Below are 18,212 nucleotides of genomic sequence, written 5' to 3' on the forward strand. Positions count from 1 at the left end.
AGGGGGGTTATATGGAGTAATAGGAGGAGATTATGGGGGGGTTATATGGAGTAATAGGAGGAGATATGGGGGAGGTTATATGGAGTAATAGGAGGAGATATAGGGGGGTTATATGGAGTAATAGGAGGAGATATAGGGGAGGTTATATGGAGTAATAGGAGAGATATAGGGAGGTTATATGGAGTAATAGGAGGAGATATAGGGAGGTTATATGGAGTAATAGGAGGAGATATAGGGAGGTTATATGGAGTAATAGGAGGAGATATAGGGAGGTTATATGGAGTAATAGGAGGAGATATAGGGAGGTTATATGGAGTAATAGGAGGAGATATAGGGAGGTTATATGGAGTAATAGGAGGAGATATAGGGAGGTTATATGGAGTAATAGGAGGAGATATAGGGAGGTTATATGGGGTAATAGGAGGAGATATAGGGAGGTTATATGGAGTAATAGGAGGAGATATAGGGAGGTTATATGGAGTAATAGGAGGAGATATAGGGGAGGATATAGGGTAATAGATGAGTAGTAGGATATGGGAATAGGTAGGTTATATGGAGTAATAGGAGGAGATATAGGGGGTATATGGAGTAATAGAGGAGATATAGGGAGGTTATATGGAGTAATAGGAGGAGATATAGGGGAGGTTATATGGAGCAATAGGAGGAGATATAGGGAGGTTATATGGAGTAATAGGAGGAGATATAGGAGAGGTTATATGGAGTAATAGGAGGAGATATAGGGAGGTTATATGGAGTAATAGGAGGAGATATAGGGGGTTATATGGAGTAATAGGAGGAGATATAGGGAGGTTATATGGAGCAATAGGAGGAGATATAGGGAGGTTATATGGAGTAATAGGAGGAGATATAGGAGAGGTTATATGGAGTAATAGGAGGAGATATAGGGAGGTTATATGGAGTAATAGGAGGATATATAGGGAGGTTATATGGAGTAATAGGAGGAGATATAGGGGAGGTTATATGGAGTAATAGGAGGAGATATAGGGAGGTTATATGGAGTAATAGGAGGAGATATAGGGAGGTTATATGGAGTAATAGGAGGAGATATAGGGAGGTTATATGGAGTAATAGGAGGAGATATAGGGGTGGTATAGGGGGTAATAGGAGGAGATATAGGAAGGATATATGGAGTAATAGGAGAGATATAGGGGGTTATATGGAGTAATAGGAGGAGATATAGGGGGATATATGGAGTAATAGGAGGAGATATAGGGAGGTTATATGGAGTAATAGGAGGAGATATAGGGGAGGTTATATGGAGCAATAGGAGGAGATATAGGAGGTTATATGGAGTAATAGGAGGAGATATAGGGAGGTTATATGGAGTAATAGGAGGAGATATAGGGAGGTTATATGGAGTAATAGGAGGAGATATAGGGGGTTATATGGAGTAATAGGAGGAGATATAGGGAGGTTATATGGAGCAATAGGAGGAGATATAGGGAGGTTATATGGAGTAATAGGAGGAGATATAGGGAGGTTATATGGAGTAATAGGAGGAGATATAGGGAGGTTATATGGAGTAATAGGAGGAGATATAGGGAGGTTATATGGAGTAATAGGAGGAGATATAGGGAGGTTATATGGAGTAATAGGAGGAGATATAGGGAGGTTATATGGAGTAATAGGAGGATATAGGAGAGGTTTATGGAGTAATAGGAGGAGATATAGGGGGTTAATGGAGTAATAGGAGGAGAATAGGAGGTTATATGGAGTAATAGGAGGAGATATAGGGGAGGTATATTGAGTAATTGGAGGAGATATAGGAGAGGTTATATGGAGTAATAGGAGGAGATATAGGGAGGTTATATGGAGTAATAGGAGGATATATAGGAGGTATATGGAGTAATGGAGGAGATATAGGGGAGGTTATATGGAGTAATAGGAGGAGATATAGGGAGGTTATGTGGAGTAATAGGAGGAGATATAGGGAGGTTATATGGAGCAAAGGAGGAGATATAGGAAGGTATATGGAGTAATAGAGGAGATATAGGGGGGTTATATGGAGTAATAGGAGGAGATATAGGGGAGGTTATATGGAGTAATAGGAGGAGATATAGGGAGGTTATATGGAGTAATAGGAGGAGATATAGGGAGGTTATATGGAGTAATAGGAGGAGGTATAGGGAGGTTATATGGAGTAATAGGAGGAGATATAGGGAGGTTATATGGAGGTAATAGGAGGAGATATAGGGAGGTTATATGGAGTAATAGGATGAGATATAGGGAGGTTATATGGAGCAATAGGAGGAGGTATAGGGAGGTTATATGGAGCAATAGGAGGAGATATAGGGAGGTTATATGGAGTAATAGGAGGAGATATAGGAGAGGTTATATGGAGTAATAGGAGGAGATATAGGGAGGTTATATGGAGTAATAGGAGGATATATAGGGAGGTTATATGGAGTAATAGGAGGAGATATAGGGGAGGTTATATGGAGTAATAGGAGGAGATATAAGGAGGTTATATGGAGTAATAGGAGGAGATATAGGGAGGTTATATGGAGCAATAGGAGGAGATATAGGAAGGTTATATGGAGTAATAGGAGGAGATATAGGGGGGTTATATGGAGTAATAGGAGGAGATATAGGGGAGGTTATATGGAGTAATAGGAGGAGATATAGGGAGGTTATATGGAGTAATAGGAGGAGATATAGGGAGGTTATATGGAGTAATAGGAGGAGGTATAGGGAGGTTATATGGAGTAATAGGAGGAGATATAGGGATGTTATATGGAGTAATAGGAGGAGATATTGAGGGTTATATGGAGTAATAGGAGGAGATATAGGGAGATTATATGGAGTAATAGGAGGACATATAGGAGGATATATGGAGTAATAGGAGGAGATATAGGGTAGGTTATATGGAGTAATAGGAGGAGATATAGGGAGGTTATATGGAGTATAGGAGGAGATATAGGGAGGTTATATGGAGTAATAGGAGGAGATATAGGGAGGTTATATGGAGTAATAGGAGGAGGTATAGGGAGGTTATATGGAGTAATAGGAGGAGATATAGGGAGGTTATATGGAGTAATAGGAGGAGATATAGGAGATTATATGGAGTAATAGGAGGACATATAGGGAGGATATATGGAGTAATAGGAGGAGATATAGGGAGGTTTATGGAGTAATAGGAGGAGATATAGGGGAGGTTATATGGAGTAATAGGAGGAGATATAGGGAGGTTATATGGAGTAATAGGAGGAGATATAGGGAGGTTATATGGAGCAATAGGAGGAGATATAGGGAGGTTATATGGAGTAATAGGAGGAGATATAGGAGAGGTTATATGGAGTAATAGGAGGAGATATAGGGAGGTTATATGGAGTAATAGGAGGATATATAGGGAGGTTATATGGAGTAATAGGAGGAGATATAGGGGAGTTTATATGGAGTAATAGGAGGAGGTATAGGGAGGTTATATGGAGTAATAGGAGGAGATATAGGGAGGTTATATGGAGTAATAGGAGGAGATATAGGGAGATTATATGGAGTAATAGGAGGACATATAGGGAGGATATATGGAGTAATAGGAGGAGATATAGGGAGGTTATATGGAGTAATAGGAGGAGATATAGGGGAGGTTATATGGAGTAATAGGAGGAGATATAGGGAGGTTATATGGAGTAATAGGAGGAGATATAGGGAGGTTATATGGAGTAATAGGAGGAGGTATAGGGAGGTTATATGGAGTAAGAGGAGGAGATATAGAGAGGTTATATGGAGTAATAGGAGGAGATATAGGGAGATTATATGGAGTAATATGAGGACATATAGGGAGGATATATGGAGTAATAGGAGGAGATATAGGGAGGTTATATGGAGTAATAGGAGGAGATATAGGGAGGTTATATGGAGCAATAGGAGGAGATAAAGGGAGGTTATATGGAGTAATAGGAGGAGATATAGGAGAGGTTATATGGAGTAATAGGAGGAGATATAGGGAGGTTATATGGAGTAATAGGAGGAGATATAGGGGGTTATATGGAGTAATAGGAGGAGATATAGGGAGGTTATATGGAGCAATAGGAGGAGATATAGGGAGGTTATATGGAGTAATAGGAGGAGATATAGGAGAGGTTATATGGAGTAATAGGAGGAGATATAGGGAGGTTATATGGAGTAATAGGAGGATATATAGGGAGGTTATATGGAGTAATAGGAGGAGATATAGGGGAGGTTATATGGAGTAATAGGAGGAGATATAGGGAGGTTATATGGAGTAATAGGAGGAGATATAGGAAGGATATATGGAGTAATAGGAGGAGATATAGGGGGTTATATGGAGTAATAGGAGGAGATATAGGGGGTTATATGGAGTAATAGGAGGAGATATAGGGAGGTTATATGGAGTAATAGGAGAAGATATAGGGAGGTTATATGGAGTAATAGGAGGAGATATAGGGAGGTTATATGGAGTAATAGGAGGAGATATAGGGAGGTTATATGGAGTAATAGGAGGAGATATAGGGAGGTTATATGGAGTAATAGGAGGAGATATAGGGAGGTTATATCGAGTAATAGGAGGAGATATAGGGGGTTATATGGAGTAATAGGAGGAGATATGGGGGAGGTTATATGGAGTAATAGGAGGAGATATGGGGGAGGTTATATGGAGTAATAGGAGGATATATAGGGAGGTTATATGGAGTAATAGGAGGAGATATAGGGGGTTATATGGAGTAATAAGAGATATAGGGAGGTTATATGGAGTAATAGGAGAAGATATAGGGAGGTTATATGGAGTAATAGGAGGAGATATGGGGGAGGTTATATGGAGTAATAGGAGGAGATATAGGGAGGTTATATGGAGTAATAGGAGGAGATATAGGGAGGTTATATGGAGTAATAGGAGGAGATATAGGGAGGTTATATGGAGTAATAGGAGGAGATATAGGGAGGTTATATGGAGTAATAGGAGGAGATATAGGGAGGTTATATGGAGTAATAGGGGAGATTAGGGAGGTTATATGGGGTAATAGGAGGAGATATAGGGAGGTTATATGGAGTAATAGGAGGAGATATAGGGAGGTTATATGGAGTAATAGGAGGAGATATAGGGGAGGTTATATGGGGTAATAGGAGGAGATATAGGAAGGTATATGGAGTAATAGGAGGAGATATAGGGGGTTATATGGAGTAATAGGAGGAGATATAGGGGGTTATATGGAGTAATAGGAGGAGATATAGGGAGGTTATATGGAGTAATAGGAGGAGATATAGGGGAGGTTATATGGAGCAATAGGAGGAGATATAGGGAGGTTATATGGAGTAATAGGAGGAGATATAGGAGGTTATATGGAGTAATAGGAGGAGATATAGGGAGGTTATATGGAGTAATAGGAGGAGATATAGGGGGTTATATGGAGTAATAGGAGGAGATATAGGGAGGTTATATGGAGCAATAGGAGGAGATATAGGGAGGTTATATGGAGTAATAGGAGGAGATATAGGAGAGGTTATATGGAGTAATAGGAGGAGATATAGGGAGTTATATGGAGTAATAGGAGGATATATAGGGAGGTTATATGGAGTAATAGGAGGAGATATAGGGGAGGTTATATGGAGTAATAGGAGGAGATATAGGGAGGTTATATGGAGTAATAGGAGGAGATATAGGGAGGTTATATGGAGTAATAGGAGGAGATATAGGGAGGTTATATGGAGTAATAGGGGAGAATAGGGGAGTTATATGGGGTAATAGGAGGAGATATAGGAAGGATATATGGAGTAATAGGAGGAGATATAGGGGGTTATATGGAGTAATAGGAGGAGATATAGGGGGTTATATGGAGTAATAGGAGGAGATATAGGGAGGTTATATGGAGTAATAGGAGGAGATATAGGGGAGGTTATATGGAGCAATAGGAGGAGATATAGGGAGGTTATATGGAGTAATAGGAGGAGATATAGGAGAGGTTATATGGAGTAATAGGAGGAGATATAGGGAGGTTATATGGAGTAATAGGAGGAGATATAGGGGGTTATATGAGTAATAGGAGGAGATATAGGGAGGTTATATGGAGCAATAGGAGGAGATATAGGGAGGTTATATGGAGTAATAGGAGGAGATATAGGAGAGGTTATATGGAGTAATAGGAGGAGATATAGGGAGGTTATATGGAGTAATAGGAGGATATATAGGGAGGTTATATGGAGTAATAGGAGGAGATATAGGGGAGGTTATATGGAGTAATAGGAGGAGATATAGGGAGGTTATATGGAGTAATAGGAGGAGATATAGGAAGGATATATGGAGTAATAGGAGGAGATATAGGGGGTTATATGGAGTAATAGGAGGAGATATAGGGGGTTATATGGAGTAATAGGAGGAGATATAGGGAGGTTATATGGAGTAATAGGAGGAGATATAGGGGAAGTTATATTGAGTAATTGGAGGAGATATAGGGAGAGGTTATATGGAGTAATAGGAGGAGATATAGGGAGGTTATATGGAGTAATAGGAGGATATATAGGGAGGTTATATGGAGTAATAGGAGGAGATATAGGGGAGGTTATATGGAGTAATAGGAGGAGATATAGGGAGGTTATATGGAGTAATAGGAGGAGATATAGGGAGGTTATATGGAGCAAAAGGAGGAGATATAGGAAGGTTATATGGAGTAATAGGAGGAGATATAGGGGGGTTATATGGAGTAATAGGAGGAGATATAGGGGAGGTTATATGGAGTAATAGGAGGAGATATAGGGAGGTTATATGGAGTAATAGGAGGAGATATAGGGAGGTTATATGGAGTAATAGGAGGAGGTATAGGGAGGTTATATGGAGTAATAGGAGGAGATATAGGGAGGTTATATGGAGTAATAGGAGGAGATATAGGGAGGTTATATGGAGCAATAGGAGGAGATATAGGGAGGTTATATGGAGCAATAGGAGGAGGTATAGGGAGGTTATATGGAGCAATAGGAGGAGATATAGGGAGGTTATATGGAGTAATAGGAGGAGATATAGGAGAGGTTATATGGAGTAATAGGAGGAGATATAGGGAGGTTATATGGAGTAATAGGAGGATATATAGGGAGGTTATATGGAGTAATAGGAGGAGATATAGGGGAGGTTATATGGAGTAATAGGAGGAGATATAAGGAGGTTATATGGAGTAATAGGAGGAGATATAGGGAGGTTATATGGAGCAATAGGAGGAGATATAGGAAGGTTATATGGAGTAATAGGAGGAGATATAGGGGGGTTATATGGAGTAATAGGAGGAGATATAGGGGAGGTTATATGGAGTAATAGGAGGAGATATAGGGAGGTTATATGGAGTAATAGGAGGAGCTATAGGGAGGTTATATGGAGTAATAGGAGGAGGTATAGGGAGGTTATATGGAGTAATAGGAGGAGATATAGGGAGGTTATATGGAGTAATAGGAGGAGATATAGGGAGGTTATATGGAGTAATAGGAGGAGATATAGGGAGATTATATGGAGTAATAGGAGGACATATAGGGAGGATATATGGAGTAATAGGAGGAGATATAGGGAGGTTATATGGAGTAATAGGAGGAGATATAGGGGAGGTTATATGGAGTAATAGGAGGAGATATAGGGAGGTTATATGGAGTAATAGGAGGAGATATAGGGAGGTTATATGGAGTAATAGGAGGAGGTATAGGGAGGTTATATGGAGTATAGGAGGAGATATAGGGAGGTTATATGGAGTAATAGGAGGAGATATAGGGAGATTATATGGAGTAATAGGAGGACATATAGGGAGGATATATGGAGTAATAGGAGGAGATATAGGGAGGTTATATGGAGTAATAGGAGGAGCTATAGGGGAGGTTATATGGAGTAATAGGAGGAGATATAGGGAGGTTATATGGAGTAATAGGAGGAGATATAGGGAGGTTATATGGAGCAATAGGAGGAGATATAGGGAGGTTATATGGAGTAATAGGAGGAGATATAGGAGAGGTTATATGGAGTAATAGGAGGAGATATAGGGAGGTTATATGGAGTAATAGGAGGATATATAGGGAGGTTATATGGAGTAATAGGAGGAGATATAGGGGAGGTTATATGGAGTAATAGGAGGAGGTATAGGGAGGTTATATGGAGTAATAGGAGGAGATATAGGGAGGTTATATGGAGTAATAGGAGGAGATATAGGGAGATTATATGGAGTAATAGGAGGACATATAGGGAGGATATATGGAGTAATAGGAGGAGATATAGGGAGGTTATATGGAGTAATAGGAGGAGATATAGGGGAGGTTATATGGAGTAATAGGAGGAGATATAGGGAGGTTATATGGAGTAATAGGAGGAGATATAGGGAGGTTATATGGAGTAATAGGAGGAGGTATAGGGAGGTTATATGGAGTAAGAGGAGGAGATATAGAGAGGTTATATGGAGTAATAGGAGGAGATATAGGGAGATTATATGGAGTAATATGAGGACATATAGGGAGGATATATGGAGTAATAGGAGGAGATATAGGGAGGTTATATGGAGTAATAGGAGGAGATATAGGGGAGGTTATATGGAGTAATAGGAGGAGATTAGGGAGGTTATATGGAGTAATAGGAGGAGATATAGGGAGGTTATATGGAGTAATAGGAGGAGATATAGGGAGGTTATATGGAGTAATAGGAGGAGATATAGGGAGGTTATATGGAGTAATAGGAGGAGATATAGGAAGGATATATGGAGTAATAGGAGGAGATATAGGGAGGTTATATGGAGTAATAGGAGGAGATATAGGGAGGTTATATGGAGTAATAGGAGGAGATATAGGAAGGATATATGGAGTAATAGGAGGAGATATAGGGAGGTTATATGGAGTAATAGGAGGAGATATAGGGAGGTTATATGGAGTAATAGGAGGAGATATAGGGAGGTTATATGGAGTAATAGGAGGAGATATAGGGAGGTTATATGGAGTAATAGGAGGAGATATAGGGGGGTTATATGGAGTAATAGGAGGAGATATAGGGAGGTTATATGGAGTAATAGGAGGAGGTATAGGAAGGTTATATGGAGTAATAGGAGGAGATATAGGGGGGTTATATGGAGTAATAGGAGGAGATATAGGGGAGGTTATATGGAGTAATAGGAGGAGATATAGGGAGGTTATATGGAGTAATAGGAGGAGATATAGGGAGGTTATATGGAGTAATAGGAGGAGGTATAGGGAGGTTATATGGAGTAATAGGAGGAGATATAGGGAGGTTATATGGAGTAATAGGAGGAGATATAGGGAGATTATATGGAGTAATAGGAGGACATATAGGGAGGATATATGGAGTAATAGGAGGAGATATAGGGAGGTTATATGGAGTAATAGGAGGAGATATAGGGGAGGTTATATGGAGTAATAGGAGGAGATATAGGGAGGTTATATGGAGTAATAGGAGGAGATATAGGGAGGTTATATGGAGTAATAGGAGGAGGTATAGGGAGGTTATATGGAGTAATAGGAGGAGATATAGAGAGGTTATATGGAGTAATAGGAGGAGATATAGGGAGATTATATGGAGTAATAGGAGGACATATAGGGAGGATATATGGAGTAATAGGAGGAGATATAGGGAGGTTATATGGAGTAATAGGAGGAGATATAGGGGAGGTTATATGGAGTAATAGGAGGAGATATAGGGAGGTTATATGGAGTAATAGGAGGAGATATAGGGAGGTTATATGGAGTAATAGGAGGAGATATAGGGAGGTTATATGGAGTAATAGGAGGAGATATAGGGAGGTTATATGGAGTAATAGGAGGAGATATAGGAAGGATATATGGAGTAATAGGAGGAGATATAGGGAGGTTATATGGAGTAATAGGAGGAGATATAGGGAGGTTATATGGAGTAATAGGAGGAGATATAGGAAGGATATATGGAGTAATAGGAGGAGATATAGGGAGGTTATATGGAGTAATAGGAGGAGATATAGGGAGGTTATATGGAGTAATAGGAGGAGATATAGGGAGGTTATATGGAGTAATAGGAGGAGGTATAGGGGAGGTTATATGGAGTAATAGGAGGAGGTATAGGGAGGTTATATGGAGTAATAGGAGGAGATATAGGGAGGTTATATGGAGTAATAGGAGATATAGGGAGGTTATATGGAGTAATAGGAGGAGATATAGGGGTTATATGGAGTAATAGGAGGAGATATAGGGAGGTTATATGGAGTAATAGGAGGAGATATAGGGAGGTTATATGGAGTAATAGGAGGAGATATAGGGAGGTTATATGGAGTAATAGGAGGAGATATAGGGAGGTTATATGGAGTAATAGGAGGAGATATAGGAAGGATATATGGAGTAATAGGAGGAGATATAGGGAGGTTATATGGAGTAATAGGAGGAGATATAGGGAGGTTATATGGAGTAATAGGAGGAGATATAGGGAGGTTATATGGAGTAATAGGAGGAGATATAGGGAGATTATATGGAGTAATAGGAGGACATATAGGGAGGATATATGGAGTAATAGGAGGAGATATAGGGAGGTTATATGGAGTAATAGGAGGAGATATAGGGGAGGTTATATGGAGTAATAGGAGGAGATATAGGGAGGTTATATGGAGTAATAGGAGGAGATATAGGGAGGTTATATGGAGTAATAGGAGGAGGTATAGGGAGGTTATATGGAGTAATAGGAGGAGGTATAGGGAGGTTATATGGAGTAATAGGAGGAGATATAGGGAGGTTATATGGAGTAATAGGAGGAGATATAGGGGAGGTTATATGGAGTAATAGGAGGAGATATAGGGAGGTTATATGGAGTAATAGGAGGAGATATAGGGAGGTTATATGGAGTAATAGGAGGAGGTATAGGGAGGTTATATGGAGTAATAGGAGGAGATATAGGGAGGTTATATGGAGTAATAGGAGGAGATATAGGGAGATTATATGGAGTAATAGGAGGACATATAGGGAGGATATATGGAGTAATAGGAGGAGATATAGGGAGGTTATATGGAGTAATAGGAGGAGATATAGAGAGGTTATATGGAGTAATAGGAGGAGATATAGGGAGATTATATGGAGTAATAGGAGGACATATAGGGAGGATATATGGAGTAATAGGAGGAGATATAGGGAGGTTATATGGAGTAATAGGAGGAGATATAGGGGAGGTTATATGGAGTAATAGGAGGAGATATAGGGAGGTTATATGGAGTAATAGGAGGAGATATAGGGAGGTTATATGGAGTAATAGGAGGAGATATAGGGAGGTTATATGGAGTAATAGGAGGAGATATAGGGAGGTTATATGGAGTAATAGGAGGAGATATAGGAAGGATATATGGAGTAATAGGAGGAGATATAGGGAGGTTATATGGAGTAATAGGAGGAGATATAGGGAGGTTATATGGAGTAATAGGAGGAGATATAGGGAGGTTATATGGAGTAATAGGAGGAGATATAGGGGAGGTTATATGGAGTAATAGGAGGAGGTATAGGGAGGTTATATGGAGTAATAGGAGGAGATATAGGGAGGTTATATGGAGTAATAGGAGGAGATATAGGGAGATTATATGGAGTAATAGGAGGACATATAGGGAGGATATATGGAGTAATAGGAGGAGATATAGGGAGGTTATATGGAGTAATAGGAGGAGATATAGGGGAGGTTATATGGAGTAATAGGAGGAGATATAGGGAGGTTATATGGAGTAATAGGAGGAGATATAGGGAGGTTATATGGAGTAATAGGAGGAGGTATAGGGAGGTTATATGGAGTAAGAGGAGGAGATATAGAGAGGTTATATGGAGTAATAGGAGGAGATATAGGGAGATTATATGGAGTAATATGAGGACATATAGGGAGGATATATGGAGTAATAGGAGGAGATATAGGGAGGTTATATGGAGTAATAGGAGGAGATATAGGGGAGGTTATATGGAGTAATAGGAGGAGATATAGGGAGGTTATATGGAGTAATAGGAGGAGATATAGGGAGGTTATATGGAGTAATAGGAGGAGATATAGGGAGGTTATATGGAGTAATAGGAGGAGATATAGGGAGGTTATATGGAGTAATAGGAGGAGATATAGGAAGGATATATGGAGTAATAGGAGGAGATATAGGGAGGTTATATGGAGTAATAGGAGGAGATATAGGGAGGTTATATGGAGTAATAGGAGGAGATATAGGAAGGATATATGGAGTAATAGGAGGAGATATAGGGAGGTTATATGGAGTAATAGGAGGAGATATAGGGAGGTTATATGGAGTAATAGGAGGAGATATAGGGAGGTTATATGGAGTAATAGGAGGAGATATAGGGAGGTTATATGGAGTAATAGGAGGAGATATAGGGAGGTTATATGGAGTAATAGGAGGAGGTATAGGAAGGTTATATGGAGTAATAGGAGGAGATATAGGGGGGTTATATGGAGTAATAGGAGGAGATATAGGGGAGGTTATATGGAGTAATAGGAGGAGATATAGGGAGGTTATATGGAGTAATAGGAGGAGATATAGGGAGGTTATATGGAGTAATAGGAGGAGGTATAGGGAGGTTATATGGAGTAATAGGAGGAGATATAGGGAGGTTATATGGAGTAATAGGAGGAGATATAGGGAGATTATATGGAGTAATAGGAGGACATATAGGGAGGATATATGGAGTAATAGGAGGAGATATAGGGAGGTTATATGGAGTAATAGGAGGAGATATAGGGGAGGTTATATGGAGTAATAGGAGGAGATATAGGGAGGTTATATGGAGTAATAGGAGGAGATATAGGGAGGTTATATGGAGTAATAGGAGGAGGTATAGGGAGGTTATATGGAGTAATAGGAGGAGATATAGAGAGGTTATATGGAGTAATAGGAGGAGATATAGGGAGATTATATGGAGTAATAGGAGGACATATAGGGAGGATATATGGAGTAATAGGAGGAGATATAGGGAGGTTATATGGAGTAATAGGAGGAGATATAGGGGAGGTTATATGGAGTAATAGGAGGAGATATAGGGAGGTTATATGGAGTAATAGGAGGAGATATAGGGAGGTTATATGGAGTAATAGGAGGAGATATAGGGAGGTTATATGGAGTAATAGGAGGAGATATAGGGAGGTTATATGGAGTAATAGGAGGAGATATAGGAAGGATATATGGAGTAATAGGAGGAGATATAGGGAGGTTATATGGAGTAATAGGAGGAGATATAGGGAGGTTATATGGAGTAATAGGAGGAGATATAGGAAGGATATATGGAGTAATAGGAGGAGATATAGGGAGGTTATATGGAGTAATAGGAGGAGATATAGGGAGGTTATATGGAGTAATAGGAGGAGATATAGGGAGGTTATATGGAGTAATAGGAGGAGGTATAGGGGAGGTTATATGGAGTAATAGGAGGAGGTATAGGGAGGTTATATGGAGTAATAGGAGGAGATATAGGGAGGTTATATGGAGTAATAGGAGATATAGGGAGGTTATATGGAGTAATAGGAGGAGATATAGGGGTTATATGGAGTAATAGGAGGAGATATAGGGAGGTTATATGGAGTAATAGGAGGAGATATAGGGAGGTTATATGGAGTAATAGGAGGAGATATAGGGGAGGTTATATGGAGTAATAGGAGGAGATATAGGGAGGTTATATGGAGTAATAGGAGGAGATATAGGAAGGATATATGGAGTAATAGGAGGAGATATAGGGAGGTTATATGGAGTAATAGGAGGAGATATAGGGAGGTTATATGGAGTAATAGGAGGAGATATAGGGAGGTTATATGGAGTAATAGGAGGAGATATAGGGAGATTATATGGAGTAATAGGAGGACATATAGGGAGGATATATGGAGTAATAGGAGGAGATATAGGGAGGTTATATGGAGTAATAGGAGGAGATATAGGGGAGGTTATATGGAGTAATAGGAGGAGATATAGGGAGGTTATATGGAGTAATAGGAGGAGATATAGGGAGGTTATATGGAGTAATAGGAGGAGGTATAGGGAGGTTATATGGAGTAATAGGAGGAGGTATAGGGAGGTTATATGGAGTAATAGGAGGAGATATAGGGAGGTTATATGGAGTAATAGGAGGAGATATAGGGGAGGTTATATGGAGTAATAGGAGGAGATATAGGGAGGTTATATGGAGTAATAGGAGGAGATATAGGGAGGTTATATGGAGTAATAGGAGGAGGTATAGGGAGGTTATATGGAGTAATAGGAGGAGATATAGGGAGGTTATATGGAGTAATAGGAGGAGATATAGGGAGATTATATGGAGTAATAGGAGGACATATAGGGAGGATATATGGAGTAATAGGAGGAGATATAGGGAGGTTATATGGAGTAATAGGAGGAGATATAGGGGAGGTTATATGGAGTAATAGGAGGAGATATAGGGAGGTTATATGGAGTAATAGGAGGAGATATAGAGAGGTTATATGGAGTAATAGGAGGAGATATAGGGAGATTATATGGAGTAATAGGAGGACATATAGGGAGGATATATGGAGTAATAGGAGGAGATATAGGGAGGTTATATGGAGTAATAGGAGGAGATATAGGGGAGGTTATATGGAGTAATAGGAGGAGATATAGGGAGGTTATATGGAGTAATAGGAGGAGATATAGGGAGGTTATATGGAGTAATAGGAGGAGATATAGGGAGGTTATATGGAGTAATAGGAGGAGATATAGGGAGGTTATATGGAGTAATAGGAGGAGATATAGGAAGGATATATGGAGTAATAGGAGGAGATATAGGGAGGTTATATGGAGTAATAGGAGGAGATATAGGGAGGTTATATGGAGTAATAGGAGGAGATATAGGGAGGTTATATGGAGTAATAGGAGGAGATATAGGGAGGTTATATGGAGTAATAGGAGGAGGTATAGGGGAGGTTATATGGAGTAATAGGAGGAGGTATAGGGAGGTTATATGGAGTAATAGGAGGAGATATAGGAAGGATATATGGAGTAATAGGAGGAGATATAGGGAGGTTATATGGAGTAATAGGAGGAGATATAGGGAGGTTATATGGAGTAATAGGAGGAGATATAGGGAGGTTATATGGAGTAATAGGAGGAGATATAGGGAGGTTATATGGAGTAATAGGAGGAGATATAGGGAGGTTATATGGAGTAATAGGAGGAGATATAGGGGAGGTTATATAGAGTAATAGGAGATATAGAAAGGTTATATGGAGTAATAGGAGGAGATATAGGGAGTTTATATATAGAGTAATAGGAGGAGATATAGGGAGGATATATGGAGTAATAGGAGGGGATATCGGGGAGGTTATATGGAGTAATAGGAGGAGATATAGGGAGGTTATATGGAGTAATAGGAGGAGATATAGGGAGGTGATATGGAGTAATAGGAGGAGATATAGGGAGGTTATATGCAGTAATAGGAGGAGATATAGGGGAGGTTATATGGAGTAATAGGAGGAGATATAGGGGAGGTTATATGGAGTAATAGGAGGAGATATAGGGATGTTATATGGAGTAATAGGAGGAGATATAGGGGAGGTTATATGGAGTAATAGGAGGAGATATAGGGAGGTTATATGGAGTAATAGGAGGAGATATAGGGAGGTTATATGGAGTAATAGGAGGGGATATCGGGGAGGTTATATGGAGTAATAGGAGGATATATAGGGAGGTTATATGGAGTAATAGGAGGAGATATAGGGAGGTTATAAGAAGACATTGATTTTGGCTGGGATCACATGAGCAGTAGGAGTTGTATTGGAACAAAATATGGGATTCAGGGTAGGCTCTCACATGATGGATATCCGTGTTTCCCTATACACTATGTTGCACCCGTCACAGTGTAGATCATGTTACTGGAAAGACATACGGCAGCATTGCTGTGCTGTTTGTTCAGGTAAAAGGTACACAGTTTTCCATAGAGTTAGTTAGTGGCGGCTCCAGCTCAGATGTGAAGTGAGCTTTAGCTCAATGTAATACCCAGTAATTAAAAGTAACTATTTCACTGCCTTCTCACTGCAGTCAATACATTTGGCAGCCGAGTGCTGCTGGTGGGAACACCCTGGGGCAGCTGGCTGACATTGATAACATTGCAGGCAATGCATTGTTTGTGTCCTTTTGGATTGCTGATGTGTCGGAAGCAGGAAAGCGGAAGGTTGTGTTCACACTCTAGAATTTACTGGTAGAAAAATCTAAGGCTTTGAAGCAATTCCTTTATAATATATGGTTTCGCACAGTAGTTCTTCAGCTTCATAATGATTTCTTTAGGCAAATCTGATGGCCCAAACTCTGAGAATTTACGTAACATTTATTTTTGCATAGAAAAGTCATTATAGTATTGCTCTCAAAATCATTTGGAAGCTTATTTTAAATGATCAGGTTAATAGCATTATTATCACTTGACAGGTTCCCTGACCCGTCACCTGATCAAATGTTGACGGTTTTTCCTCTTACTTTATTCAATTTTTTTTTGCCCTTTTGATTTTTAAAATCCACCATAAGGTTCCAGAGTTTTTATGGCCCTTACAAGGGGGATGTAGCCTACAGGGTAATTATGCAGAGCAGCCTAAAGACACGCCCCAGAGGATCATGTGAGACACGCCCTCTTATAAAGACCATAAAAATTTGTACTAAATATAAAGGCTCAGATCTCTGGAATCGTATGGCGTATTAAAAAAAATGGCATACTCAGTGGAGCAGCAGGGACAAAATCTGAGCAAAAATTAAACTGCTGTCTTTTGATATGGTGACAGGTCCCCTTTAAAGCTCATTGGATTTGAATTTCATAATTTTGTGACATAAAAGGAATAAGCAACAATGTTTAACCTATTGGGGCCGATTCATTAATTCTGTCTTGTTCACTTTCAGACTGTTAGTCAATCTGAACGTGCAGCAGATTTTTTGCATTGGTCAGGCTGTATAATGGATGCGTTACATGACACTGCCTATTAGTCCCATTGCACTAGTAGTTAACACCAGTTTTAACGCACAGTGCCAAATTTCAGATAACTCCCACTTTCCAAACAAGCCCCATTCCTTCCACTAGGCTGCACCCTCTCATGGAGCCAAGTGCCTAAAACACATAAAACTCTTACAAAGCAGGACCCCAAATATGCAGCCTATGCTTCGGCTGAATACATATAAAGTTTTTTTTCTTCCCAGGATGCTTCTTAGGCCTCTTTTCAGACATCAGTATCATTGGTACGTGTGGTGACAGTTTCCACACGTACCGGAGACACTGACACATATAGACACATTCAAGTGAATGGGTCTGTGTACATGTCAGTGTGTTTCCATGGACCGTGTGTCTGTAGGCAAAACATGCTTACATGTCCAGTGTTTTACAGCAACACGGGCCGCAAAACGTCCTGCACACGTGCACTCTGATAACAAACTGATGACATTTGTGCGTCATCAGTACCACACGTGCCAGCGCCTGGGAAGCAGCAGTACAGTCAGCGCTGTTCCCCAGTGCCAGATGCTGAAGGCTGTTCTCATCATTCTCCCCTGCTCTGCCAGCAATCAGCGTGAGCAGAGGAGAATGATGAGAGTTATATTCAACTGATAACAGCGAGAGCAAGTGGTGTCTGATGGGACTATTACTCCCATAAGCCTTCATCTGCTGCCACTAATAACAGTGAGAGCAGGAGCAGCTGATGGGAGTATTCATCAACCGCCGCCTGCACTATAAATAAATAAAACTGGCTTGGGTTCCCCTGTATTTTTGATAATGAGCCAGGCAAAACTGACAGCTTCGGGCTGCAAACCTCCACTGTCAGCGTTAGCAAGGCTGGTTATTAAGAATAGAGAGGTCCCGATGCTGTTTTTTTTTCTAATTATTTCAATAATTTTAAAAATGGTGTGGGGTTCCCCCATTGTTGACAACCAGTCAAGCTAAAGCAGACAGATGGGGGCTGGTATTCTCAGGCTGGTAAGGGGCCATGGATATTGACACCCTCAAGCCTAAAAATAGGGGCCCGCAGCCCCCAGCAAAGACACGTCTATTAGACGCTCCAATTCTGGTGCTTTGCCCGGCCCTTCCCACTTGTCCTGTAGTGGTGGCAAGTGGAGTTCATATTTGAGGGGCTGATGTCACCTTTGTATTGTCCGGTGATAAAAAGGGAATAGGGTGCACCTCCATATTCAAAACCGGTTGTTACTTACCGGTAATGGGATTTTACAGAGTCCACGACAGCACCCTACGAGAGAGAGGATCCGCCCACCATCAGGACAGGAACCTACAGGTTA

This window comes from Ranitomeya variabilis, chromosome 4 (assembly GCF_051348905.1).
Source record: "Ranitomeya variabilis isolate aRanVar5 chromosome 4, aRanVar5.hap1, whole genome shotgun sequence".
NCBI lineage: Eukaryota > Metazoa > Chordata > Amphibia > Anura > Dendrobatidae > Ranitomeya > Ranitomeya variabilis.